The following is a 14,115-nucleotide window of genomic DNA, read 5'->3' as shown; positions in this document are numbered from 1 at the left end:
CTAAACAAAACCAAATAATCACTTATGGTGAACTAATCGAAGATGGCGGCGAACGCAGCAGCCCCTCTCTCTCCAAGATGTGTGCCTATAAATGTGTGTTATAGTGTGTGTTCGCGTTTGTCATGTTTGAGATCTGCGCAGCACGATGCGAGGGACTGCTGTGTTTTCATCTTTACGGAGACATGGCTAAACGACAACATCCCGGACTCCGTTATCCAGCTAGCCGGGCTAATATGTTACCGAGCCGACCAAGTCCTTGTGGAAGGCGGTAAAACACGGGGAGGGGGAGTTTGTGTTTACATCAGCAATGCTTGGTGTCAGGATGCTGCTATTGTTCATAAACACTGCTCTCCAATGGTGGAGTTTATTATCATCAAGTGCCGGCCTTTCTATTTATGTAGGGAGTACTCAGTAATTCTGTTGATAGCTGCATACATTCCTCCCACCGCTAACACCAGCAATAGGAGTGAGGCACTAAATGAACTCTACCAGGCCGTCATTGAACAACAGACTGCACCCAGATGGATTCCTCATCATAGCTGGGGACTTCAATCACACGGATTTAAAGGTTTTACTGCCCAATCTGCACCAACATGTGGACTTTCCAACAAGAGGAGACAACACATTGGACTTTGTGTACACTGCATGCAAGGGAGCATACAAAGCCTCCCCCACCTGGGTTTCTCTGATCACATCACCATCATGCTGAGACCTGCATACAGATCCAGAGTGAAAGCCAATCAGACCTTACAGACATCTTCAACACCCACCTCACCTGCAGAGCCATCAGCATTGCTGATGACACCTCCCACCCCACACACTCCCACTTCAGACTCCTGCCTTCAGGGAGAAGGTATCGGAGTCTTCAGGCCCACTCCACCAGACTTACAAACAGCTTTATCCACCAGGCTGTGAGGATGCTGAACACTGTTCACTACCTCCCTCCCTCTGCCCCTGGACCGTAACCCACCCCACCCCGTTAAAGCCTCCCCCACCTGGGTTTCTCTGATCACATCACCATCATGCTGAGACCTGCATACAGATCCAGAGTGAAAGCCAATCAGAGTGCTAGAAACCAGGTGTGTGAGTGTTGTGATATCAGGCGGTAGCTAACAATGGATACTGGACAATTGGTTGTCTGCAGCTGCAGACATCCTGTTTGTGTAGGCTATTACAGGACAAAGCAGACCTTGTAAAAATGCTAAAAGGGCCAAGTGATCATCTCACGCTGTAGGCCCCCTGTCTCTGCAAAATATTATATGACAAAGCAGAACTTGTAAAATGCTAAGCGGGCCTATGCGAAGATACAAAACAGGCCATCTGGTGTAGACATTATATCTTCACAAAGTTCTAGCAGACAGTTCCTACTCAGTAGTTCTTGACAATCATCAAACCAGTTGTAATATATATAAGCAAGGAAAATCAAGGTATAAAAAGTAACAAGCTTATAGAATTCAAATATTATAATCTGACAATCTCCTATTATTGTTTGCACTACTGTCACTGACTGTACACGGTTTTGAGTCAAAGCTTATTGGCTGTACCGTTTAGATTTATCCTAATTACGTCAATCCAGTTCTTATTCTATTATGTTCTATTCTATTTTAATTCCTAAATGTTATGGCACCCAATACTAGGTGAGAGAGAAACAATATTTCGATTTTCTGTATGTCCAGCACATATGGTGAATTGAACCTCGAACCTTATAAAAACCAAGAGTTTTCCATGTGTTTCATATGGAAACAACAAGCTGCAAACACAACATGGGGTTATTACCACCTCATATAGTTTCTGTATAACGTCTTATTTAGCGCACAGAGCAATGCTAACATTCATTTGGCATCTGGGCACCTGGCAAACTTAGCTCTGTTTTAGTTCTCTACCAGCTTCAAATGGAGACATCTGGTTCAAGCTGCTAAATACAGTACGACACTATGTTTGGCAAGTTGCTCCTAAATCTGGTTCAAGCTGCTAAATACAGTACAACACCATGTTTGGCAAGTTGCTGCTACCTTTGTCTGCCATTTGATGCTGGGCAGGTCATTCACATTGGGTTTGTTAGACCTTTTCCACTGCCTATATCTAAAACTGATGCTGATGAGAGTGGTGAGACTGAATCAGAACAATGAAGCTGCAGGTCAGAAAAACAAAATCACGAGCTGGAAGGCACTAAAATGCTCTGCTGAGCTCAGAGTAACTGCAGAGTTGAGTGATAATTTTTTGTAGGCTTGCCACAATGTTGTATATCTGCCACAGTAAATATAATCATTTGATACATTATTGTCATAAAAATATTCAATATCGTAGCTCTAAATATAGAGTAGTTGGGTTAAAAATTTAAGTTTGTAATAATCTGAGCAAAGTTTCTGTTTTTCTAAAAGTCAAAGTGTATCAGTGGTGATTCTCTGTTGTGAGCAAACGGACTACTAATATAGTTTACTTAGGTAACTAAAAATAAATTAATATCTATTTTAATATGTTTTATCAATTAATCTTATGCTAAATTTCATTTGAATAGGTAAGGGGAGTTTGCTTGTGTTACCACAAATATAACTATGAATGAATTCCCCAAACTTGGACCTTGTTGTATATTAAGTCATAGATGTTCAGTGTAATAAATATGCAAGATTCAAAACCAGGTTTACAGGGACTTTGTGTTGACGCAAGATGCAGCACAATCCAATAGTAATGCACCTGAGCCAGTGTGACTGGAACTACTGCTGCTGTAGGGCAGTTTGCCCTCCAGAAAATTCTAAGTGATACCTTCTCTCTCTAGCCTCCAATCATCCTTACGACCCAAGTCTCCAAACCCCTCTGGGATGTTTTGTTTAAGTCATTTCCTCCTGTATGCCTCTCCTCCTTCCTCTCTGCCTCTTCCTCGTCTTCTCCCTTATCCATTTGATGTCACAGACTTGTTTTCTGTTTATGACTGTGGATGATTGAGGCATGGTGCTTCAGTGCCAGCTCTGCTCCAGGGGAGAACTCAGCAGGACATGGACAAACAGAAACTGTCACCTTATAAGAGGGGTTCAGCTTACACTGGGGGGATGAATGCGAATGTCTGAGGGTGTTTGCGTGTGTGCATGTGTGTGTGCATGCAGACATCCCCCTGGGGGTAGACATCTTATCTCTGCGGCATTGTGGAGAAAAACAGGCCTATATGTCGGAGCAAAGATGTGCCATGGGTGAGAATAGATACCGAGACCTTCTGATTTCGCCACAGTGACAGGAACATAGGGTATTATACTTTACCAGACATTGCTGTCCAACTCTGAGAGACCTGGAAATTGAACGAACTTGATGTAAAGGAAGCAAAGTCATTCTGATCATCTAGAATAATGTAGCATGGATAAAAGGTCATGTTTATCTGTTGCAGTGTTGCCACAAAACTGTTTTATCTGATGTGGGTCGACAAACTGAGTGTGTGTTCAAGCCTTCCCAAAAGATGTAGCTGTAAGATCTGAAACCTCTAACTGAAAATTCATGCTGCTAACAGCACCATCAACAAGTTTGTTGTTTTTTTTATCAGAACAACTCACTAACAAACTAAGTATTGCTGTTCTTTACCATTTTAATAATAGAGTTTAGAGGGAATGTTGTACAGTAAAAAAAACAAACAAACAAAAAATTGCGTGATGCAGCAACACAGGCCCTATGACTGATTTCTGAACATGAACTGGTTATTCCAAAACCTACCTGAGGAATATAAAGCACTGAAAATATATCATATACAGGTACAGTACATAAACTCACTGCCAATGACTATTTCATACTATACAGATATGGAACAGATTGTTGTATGTAGTAACATTTGTTCTGACATAATCGAGTGCTGAAATGTTTAGCAGCAGCTATTGAAAATAGGCACTTAGAATCAAACTCATTGGAGGAGAAGAAGAAACAAAAGGGGATTTTATTAATTCATGATTGTGTAAAAGGCCAAAAGCAAGTCATTTTGAACAGGCAGGATGCATACCAGCTAAAGGCAGGGAGAGATTTGGCAATGAAAGTAGATTTAGGCAATCAGAACATATTTCCTGAGGAGACAGTCAGCACTAACCTCAGACCAGACCTTGTGTTGTGATCAGAAGCACGGCAGACTGTGTATTTTGTTGAGCTTACAGGTCCCTGGGAGGATGCTATAGATACAGCTTATGAGAGGAAGAAACTGAAATACACAGAGTTAGCCACAGAGGCAGAGGAGCACGGCTGGAAAGTTAAAGTCTGCCGCATGGAGGCTGGTTGTAGGGGATTTGTAGCCAAGACAGCTGCCTCTCTGATAGGTGAGCTAGGTATAAAAGGGCGGAGCTTAAGACAGGTAATTAGGAATCTAGCTGATAGTACAGCAAGGCCCAATGAGTGGCTCTGGAACATAAGAAAGGTTTGTGAATGGGATAAAAATAGGCAAGTGATAAATAGATCCCAACATATGTGAAGATTATGCCTGTTAAGCTGAAGTAAACTAGCATAAGAGGACAGGTGTAGTAGAAGTGTTTGATACATGGAGCAGGTTTGAGGCCTACTTCCTGTTGTTACCATGAGCAAGCATGAGATCATAGATGAGGTTTGACTGGTTTGTTGGAATGAATAGAGCACTTCACTCTCAGGGTGCAGGTTTACTTGTAGTTCCCAGAGTCTACAGAAATAGAATGGGAGGCAGAGCCTTTAGCTATCAAGTCCCTCTCCTTTAGAACCAGTTCCAAGAACCAGCCTGAGAGTTTAGGAGGCAGACACCCTCTCTACCTTTAAGATTAGACTTTCTTTTTTGATAAAGCTTATAGTTAGGGTTGGCCCTGACCCTGAGCCTTCCCTTAGTTATGCTGCTATAGGCCTAGGCTGGGGGGCCCCATGATGCTCTGAGTTTCTCTCCTCTCCTCCCCGCTCCATGCATTTATATGTCAGCATAACATGTCATTAACTTTGTGTCTCCTCTCTCCCATAGTGTGTCCTCTCTCTCTCTCCCTGTACTTTTCTGAAGGTAGCCCTGGCTCTGGAGCTCTACGTCTCTGACGAGCAGTCACAGGCCACATCGACCTGATCAGTGTTTGTTTGTTGTGTCTTGTTGCTTTTCTTCTTTTGTCTCTCCTCTATCCACTCACCCCAACCGGTCGAGGCAGAAGGCCGCCCACCAAGAGCCGGGGTCTGTTGGAGGTTTCTTTCATTAAAGGGAGTTTTTCCTCCCCACTGTCACCAAGTGCTTGCTCAAGGGGGCTTTGTTGGGTTTTCCCTATGTAATAATATTGATAACAGTAAGGTCTAGACCTTACTTTGTAAAGTGTCCTGAGATGACTTTTGTTGTGATTTGGCGCTATACAAATAAAATTTGATTTGATTTAGTTGCATATTTCCCCACTGAAAAGTCCATGTAGAGTATGTGCTCAGCCAGTACTGATGAGTCCACCTAAGCCTAATAGTGGGCAACATCTAGAATGTATACAGTAGGTCCTTTAATGGTTTTCTCCCATTTATATTCTATGGGAGGAAAGTGAAGCACTTCCCCAGGCACATTTGGACAGTTAAAAAAAGCTCAAAAAGTTTTTTTTCTTCTTCTTTTGGCTTTTGGAAAATGAGGACAAAATGTGCCCAGAGGCTCCATAAAGATTTGCTATAGTAAATAATGCAGACAGGCCAGGACATTTTGTTCTTACCACATCTTGAAAGTGTAGCTTAGCTCAGTCATATCAGTTTCTGGAGAAAATTATGGGGTGTTTACATACACAATGCTTGCTAATATATTAGCTAGCTACTGGGGAACACCAATGTGCTTACAGTGAGAAATGGCAGAAGTAGAGTGCATGATTTGATCATTTTCAGTGAGACTTTGCAATAAGGCTAGAATATAGTGTATCCTTGAAACATATAGTAGTTTGTACAATGTGCTGCTCTAGCATGTCTGAAGGAAAACGTTTTTATAGCTGATCAGAATTCTGCTTGTGTTTTTACCTTCTTTTTTTCTTAAATTACAGAAAATTCTCTTTACGCATTCACTTAGAATATTTAAATATCTGTTTTGTCTGTGTGTGTTTATTAGCATACATTTTACATTTCATTTGAGCTGTCTATAGGAGCCAGTATATTTACATGAAACATTTCCCAGGCTCGTTGTGTTATATCTGCAGACACAATCAAACGTACTGTAAACTAAAAAAAAAAAAAAAAACTAGCTGACGCTGCTTGAGAATTCATTTTGTTATCTTCTATTCTCTATGAGCATCTTACTCATACAAATGGTCATTACTTCTGACACCAAAATTGTGCATCTCAAAAAGAGCATGCTACACAGAGCATCTCTTTAGCTCTCTGAGCTGCATTCAAGCACTCCTCCTAGGTTTTCATAAGAATTACCACATCAACCTACTCTACTACCATGGAGAATATAAGGAAGCACTGGGCTTAGTTTGCATTTGCCATACATTAATGTATCCCATGATGCACATAGCTCACAAACTGTAGATCTTTTGAGCATGTTCAATGGAGCCATGTCCCAGAAAAATTGTGATATAAGCTTCACCAGTGCCCCCATCAGGATCTTTTTCTGCACTTCCAGTCCACCTCTCATCATCCACATCTCATTTAATTTGGTTCTTGCTTCAATATCACAGCAACATCTTTCTCTTTCCTCTCTCCCTCTTTCTCTCTCATTGTTGTATGACTCAGGAAAGCCTGGAGTTTTGCCTTTGGGTGAAGACATTAAGAAACGGTAAACAGATATGTAGGGTCTGCAAACACTAACATGCGTGCAAGTGGTGCACAGCTAACAGACAAAAACATTACAGTGTTCTGCTCAGATTTATACTGTTCCCCTGAGACTGAGTCTCTACAAGTTGGACATACACACAGATGTGTGCACACACACAAGGATTAAATCACATATGGTGCACAGGTACAAAAATATAAACACCGGAATGCATGTTTACAGGCACGCACAGGAAGTGAGTGCCTGTCACTTGGGATTATCACTGCTTTTTCTCAACTGACAGAGAGGGGACAGCAAGACAGGGAAGAATTAAATGACAGGGAGGGTGACGAGTAAGGAAAAAAGCAAGACATCGAGCCAAAGGAAAAAAAAATGCAAAGACAAACCTAAATATCCAGTTGTTATTGTACCTGAGGCCAGAGAGTCAGCTCACTCTGTCTGGCTAATGGTGCAACATTTGCCAGCATATTTCACTGGACACATTTACATTTGCTATCTTTCTGACCTAGTCATAGCACATCTCTCCCTCATTTGTCCCCTATGTGTGTGTGTGTGTGTGTGTGTGTGTGTGTGCAGCAAGGATAATGACTGCATTGATCAGAGATGTCCCCAATGGGTGGTCTTGTTCCATGTCAAGGCTGAGAGAAAACAACATGGAGAGAGAAAAGAGAGAACGAGAGCAGGGCCAGAACGGGATGCCCTCTGTTGCTACCCGCCTCATCGCATTAGCCAATCAAATATCCATCTTGGCTGTCGCCTTCCTACTCCATGCAGACTATCAAAATCTAATCTGCTGCCCTGTTTTCATCGCCTGTCATGTCTCTGTTCCTGTCTTTCCTCAGCATCCCCCGCTCCTGCTCAAAGGTATCCTCTTTGACTCATACGTTTCAGATATGTGGCTGATTTACAAAGGAGCATTGATCTTTTTGGTAGTTCAGCTGACTTGACTTGAGTATTAAAAACTAACCCTTCAGCTCCTAGTACTTTATAGAGACAAGTGACTAATTAAAAGGAAAATCCTGAATAAACTTGTAAGGAAACATGCTATATGTTTCAATACAGGTAAGACGAAGCTACTGAAAGGTTTCATGAGTATCACAATCGCACCCTCATATTTATTAAAAATGTTACCCCAAAAGCTCCAACCCAGCAAAGGTTTTTACAGCATCTTAGGTAGCTTTAGCAAAGGTCAAATGTGCATGCGTGAGATCTCACACATGCAGTTGAGTCTTACTGCTTCAGATGCTGAAAACAGTTACATCTATTTGGAGCTTTTGTGGCAACATTTTTAACAAATATGTAGGACTTGTGTTTTGTAATGAAGAAACATGTCACCCAGTCCAGTTCTGTGTTTCACTGATGTGTTATTAATCATTTTTGAGCAACCACGGAGGTACAGAGGAATAAGATAATCCAGCTCGGAGACTGACAGACATGACCCATGAGTAGAGACAATTCACTCTTGGTTTTAGTCTCTGTATGAGAATAGTTGAACACCCCATTATACAAAATGACTGACCTTGTCCTTTAACCCTGATATTTGCTCTGTTTCAGTTTGTCTGTGCAAATAACATGACTCAGCCTGGTATTGTTTCAGACATTTAGCTGCTGACTTTTAGCTTTTAGCTCCTCCATGGCTGGCTGTTTGAAATGAATACTCATGGTTCAAAAAATATTTCTTATAACCTTTGCTGGGTGGCAGGCGAGGTTAAGTTATGGACCGGACTTATACAACACAGGGTAGAGAAGTTAGAATAAAAACAGAATCACTGTAGGCTGCACAGTGTCATGGAGGAGAATATTATAGTGGAGAGACACCATGTCCTGTCCCATTTTCATTTGATTTATCAGACAATATGTAAAATCCTATTTTATGGGTCTTTAATAAGAGTATGTAAAACACTAACATATGATATGGCCTGAGTGGCCCACTGTTGCAGTGGATCAAAAATCAAATGAAACTATAAAATATCTAACCAGCATAATGCAGTAATGTGGCCTATTTCTTTCTAGTTTAATTTCTAAGTTCTGTCAGAAATCTCTTTGGCTTTGCTCAAAAACATCTGTCATTCATTCCTGCACTACTCTAACCCTTTTTTTTGCTGTTAATGTTTTTCTTTGAATTGGCTCTGAGTATAACATGTGATGTACAAATAAAACCGCCTTGCCTTGCTTATATAATGCAGGCAACAGTTTTCACAACAGTGTCATTTTGTGTCATTATCGTTAGCTGTAGAGTCACACATTGAAGCATTGCATTGGTATTGTTAGCACTTTTTTCATTTGTCTGTTCCTCTCCTTGTTCAATTTTGGCATTTTTGAAGGCCCTGTATATTGTATAGTGAATATATTTACACATTCAGACACTAAAAATGGTGACAGTAAATGCAGTGCATTATATAGTAAATGGGGAGAGATTTTGGAAACGGCTTTTTTAAAACTCATTTTATGAAATAAATAAATAAAATCATTTTCAAAACTCACCATAGAAATGGACAGAAGGAAACTACCAGATGAAGATTTTTTTTCCCTCCGTGTAGAGCTGATAACATTTCTGTGATGTGGTGTGAAACTGAACACAGTACAAGGCTATCTTCAGCTCATTTTTTATCTGTGGCTGATTGACAACTGATTATGGGAGTTTCAGGCAAAAAATTAATTTTAACAGATATCTTTCTCCCATTTCATCCTACACAGAAATTAACGTATTATCATAGTGAAGTGAATGCTTCTTTGATTCTGTGCGATATGTCTCATAACACATATGCATCCACTGATGTCTTCCCTCTCATGACAGTGTGAAAAAAACTATATATGGAGCATCACGCTTACTACTGCGAATAAAGGCACAACAGTTTGAGGTCTGACAGCTCTGGAGTTCCATTAAAAATCCTTCTAAATTTACAGTGAGAGCAAACTGCCACAGCTTGCCACCCACAGAAACAAGGCAATCATTCACCTCAGCCCCTCTACACAACCAGACAGCATTTATATACACACACACACAGTCAACCAGGGTAGAGTGTCGATGATATTGCTGATGATTTCTTGTTGCTGACAGTGGGCTTCTCCTCTAAGTCCCATGTGTGTTTGCATGTGTGTCTATGAATGTGGTGTGGGTGTGTGGGTGGATGAGGATCTGTCATGGAAAAGGTTGTCTGGTGTCAGTGCAAACAAGAGGTGTAGGATCTGGCTCTAAACCACCAGACAATTTGGAACACACTTCACCTTAGGGACACATACAGTATGTATTAAGGAGAAATACACACATAATACAGTATGGCTCATATGACCATATGTAAGTGCCAACATACTTATAAAGTCACACACTGAAAGAAAAACATGTAGTTGTAAAAACACACACACACACACACACACACACACACACACACACACGCCTTATTTTACAACTTGCATTCAGGGCAGCATGTGTTGTGGTTGACATTCATTATTTTGGGGTGCTTAAAGGAGAGCTATTTAGTGCTGATGACATTCAGAAACACTGGATGTTCCTTGGTTTCTAATCTGTTCCTATGTGCTCCCCAAAGAAGCAGTTGGGTCATTAAAAGTCAGGGCATATGGCACGACGCCTGCAGGAGATGTGGAGGGACTCAATCTCAGCATCAGCGATAGTTTCTGTGCTTGTGACTCAGAGAAAGAGGGGGAAAAGGAGCCAACAAGGAGAAAAAGAAAGACGATGAGCAAGTGAGATAATTGAGATGCAAAAGACAACAGTTTCCGAACGAGATGAAGCCAGTTTGCATCTTCAATAGTTGATTGCAAATGGACACAACACAGAAAAGCACACAAAGTTAATAAATCTCCAGATATCTCCAAATGGATTTGCACATGTCTCCAAGGCACACATGAATATTAAATGGCCTCTTGTAAATCAAACATTGGTGTGTTAGTGAGCACTGAAACAGAAATAGGTAGGAAAGGGCAGATAGTAAATGGACTATTTTCAGGGGTGATCCCATAAAGCTTCTCACCACAGGAAAAAATACTGTGAGAGTACTACTTGGTAAAATGTTGAAGAGGCCTAATGGTTTTGATTTTTCTCCTCTTTTTTTGTCCCCCCCACCACCACCACCACACACACACACTTATAATTAGGGGCAATAGTGATAACAAGGAGAGTTTTAGTGCTGGTTTGATCTTATCACTTCATGCACATTCTTTCTCTCCAGCATTGCACTCTGCGATGTTAAAGTGGCCGTGCTTTGTCATTCACTGCAGTGAGACAGTAGAAATACAGAGGGAAACAAGGACAAGATGGACCCAAAGTATGTTTTTTGTGTATTTCTATATAATTGGGTGCTACTATTTTCTTCCCTTGCAGCCTTTAATTGTAATGCAACAGGAAGACAAAAGAGAAAAAGCAACAGACAGACAGAGGTGATACAGCTGAGAGAAAATCAACTAGGTCTCACACAGAGACAGGGACAATCAATAAGCTTTCTTCTCAGTCTATTTCCTATGGGCTGGCCTGGGTAATAGCATTGTTCCAAAGCTGCCTGTGTGTAGCCTGGGAATGGGTCTGGGGTGCTCACACTAATTGTTACCATTGTCATAGAGAAATAACAGGCAGAAGTGTGAGAAATCAGCTAGGGAGGTAGAGAGAGAACAATGTGATTATTCATACAGTTAAATAGAAATATTCACCTTGAACTATTCATATAGTTTGTTCATTTAGGTTCACACTGCCTGGTTTCAAGCTAAAGTCATACTGACTCAGTTTTCTTTTACAGATTTTTGCCAAGAAAGTGGTGAGATTATCCGGTGGTGGCAACAGAGCACAGAATGAGATGCCAAAAATAAGATGCTTATGCTATGCTTCTTGGGAGCTGTAGTGATTATAGTATGTGTTGTTTAACTTTGTCAGAACCACAAGGTTAAAAATTTAAGCCAATAATAAAATTCATCGAGCAAGACAATGAACCCCCAGTTGCTCCTGGTGATGACACCGGTACATGAATGTGTGAGTGCTTGTGAGTGCGAATAGGTGAATTGAGCTTCCAGGGCTCAGATATTGAGATTGTGGACACCTTTAAATACCCGGGGGTCCACCTCAACAATAAACTGGATTAGACCAACAACACAGATGCCCTGTACAGGAAGGGCCAGAGCCACCTCCACTTGTTGAGGAGACTGAGGTCCTTTGGTGTTGCGCGGGGCACTCCTTCAGACATTTTATGTCGTTCCTCCCCACAGCCATCAGACTGTACAATACATCACTGCAGTGATAAGCTAGGGAAATTATGAGGGGCTTTGCAATAATCAACTGAGGTGCAATACTCAAATCCTGGGGGTAGAAATGCATTGTAGAGAATCTGTGGAAAGAACTGAAAACTGCTGTTCACAAATGCTCTCCATCCAACCTCACTGAGCTCGAGCTGTTTTGCAAGGAGGCATGGGCAAAAATTTCAGTCTCTCGATGTGCAAAACTGATAGAGACATACCCCAAGCGATTTACAGCTGTAATCGCAGCAAAAGGTGGCGCTACAACGTATTAACTTAAGGGGGTTGAATAATTTTGCACGCCCAATTTTTCAGTTTTTTATTTGTTAAAAAAGTTTGAAATATCCAATAAATTTCGTTCCACTTCATGATTGTGTCCCACTTGTTGTTGATTCTTCACAAAAAATTACAGTTTTATATCTTTATGTTTGAAGCCTGAAATGTGGCAAAAGGTCGCAAAGTTCAAGGGGGCCGAATACTTTCGCAAGGCACTGTATGTAATATCTTGTTCCTGATTTTTCTCAAATACGTTATATTGTCTTGTTTTTAGGTATTTTTGAGCAGTTCTTCAGAGATCCTTATGGCTCAAATACAGGTATTTTCCCCATTGTGGGATTAATTATGGGAGTAATATTATTGTTCTTGATTCCTCTCAAATACTATATTTTGTCCTGTTCTTAGGTATTTTGATTTGTTTCTCAGGGATTAATTGTGGGAGGATTATCTTGTTCTTGACTGTATCTCAAATACTATATTTTGTCTGGTTTTAGGTACTTGGAATTTCTGAGGGGTGCCAAGCTAATCTAGAGGTACCCAAGATTAAATAAACATTAAATGGCTGGAAAGAAGCAAAATGAGCATCCCATGGCAACTTTAAACTGATTAATGTATTTATATTAACAATAGATGAAAGGATTATATGAGTTGTATTCTGAAAAGTGTCACTTTAAGTGATGAACCCACAGAGACTAATGAGACACTGCAGCTCCTTCAGTGGCTGGAATGTTTTAGTGTCTTTCAGCTCATTGTTTTTACTGCCCACAACATAGTCGTTTTGAGTCTCACTGCTCTCATCAGCCTTGTTAATTAAAAGGCTCTGATAAATGTACCTGCCCTACAAAGAACAGCACTAATCCCAAATGTATGCTAATATTATTCCACTGTCCCTAAGTGGCCAAAAGTTTTTTGTTAGCACTGCTTAATGTAGCCAACATGGACAGCAGTCTCTGATGAACCAAACTGACTTCATTCCCCCTAATAAGATGTTATATGCATACGTTTTCACAGACACAAGGAATAAACTGAGGTCTTTGTTCTGGCCAGGAGACCTGCTTTACATAACACTAAACTTGGACACCTTTATCACCCCAAAGGAGGAGAACTCTGTACAAACAAGTACCCAGAAACTTCTCATATCAATGACAAACAAATGACAGATAAAGTTGAAACAAGATACATCACCCATTGAATTCCTCAAGAAATGGGCCATAAATACCAAAACATACACCTATTGTCAAGGCATCAACTCCCCTCTCTATATATACTCTCTTTACTTAGCTGAGACCAGCTAAAACAATCCCCAACTTGAATGGCCCAGGTTTTCAATTCTAAATTCTGGCCCTCAGCCAGATTCATTCTGTATGAATGAATGATATAAGTGTTCATTCATGCTCTTAACAGTGTTCAATAACTGAGTAGATGACATTGAGAGAAGACCTGATTCTTCCATCATTATCACAAGTGTAGATATTCTTAGATCCTATTTAATCCATAGAAATATGTGACTGAGTAACACCACTAAATGTTTAGTATGGGCCAACATTGCCCTCATCTGACCCCACGGACCTGTTATTTAAATGATCTATATTAACTTTACAAATGGCAAATATTACAAAGTTACGTCGTGCTTTATATGACTGTTTGCTTTTGACTGTCAAAGTTGCCAATAACCTCATGTGCATGGATCAAATTCTAACTTATATGTTTGTGTGTGATATTATTTCATTAACCACTGAAGACGCTGCCCTATAAAAACTGTAAAATACAAGAATCTTTGGTTCAGAATCTAGAGATGAGAAGCCTCCTTGACAGTTGTTCCCCTGCACCTTTGTCTTTGTCTGCCAACTTAAGGACATTTCCCCTCTTTTTACTTTTCCTAGTTACTTTGAGTGCAAGAC

Source organism: Monopterus albus, unplaced genomic scaffold (genome assembly GCF_001952655.1).
Source record: "Monopterus albus unplaced genomic scaffold, M_albus_1.0 scaffold51.1, whole genome shotgun sequence".
Taxonomy (NCBI): Eukaryota; Metazoa; Chordata; class Actinopteri; order Synbranchiformes; family Synbranchidae; genus Monopterus; species Monopterus albus.
The sequence above is the reverse complement of the archived record's forward strand: the minus strand, read 5'-3'. Positions refer to the sequence as shown.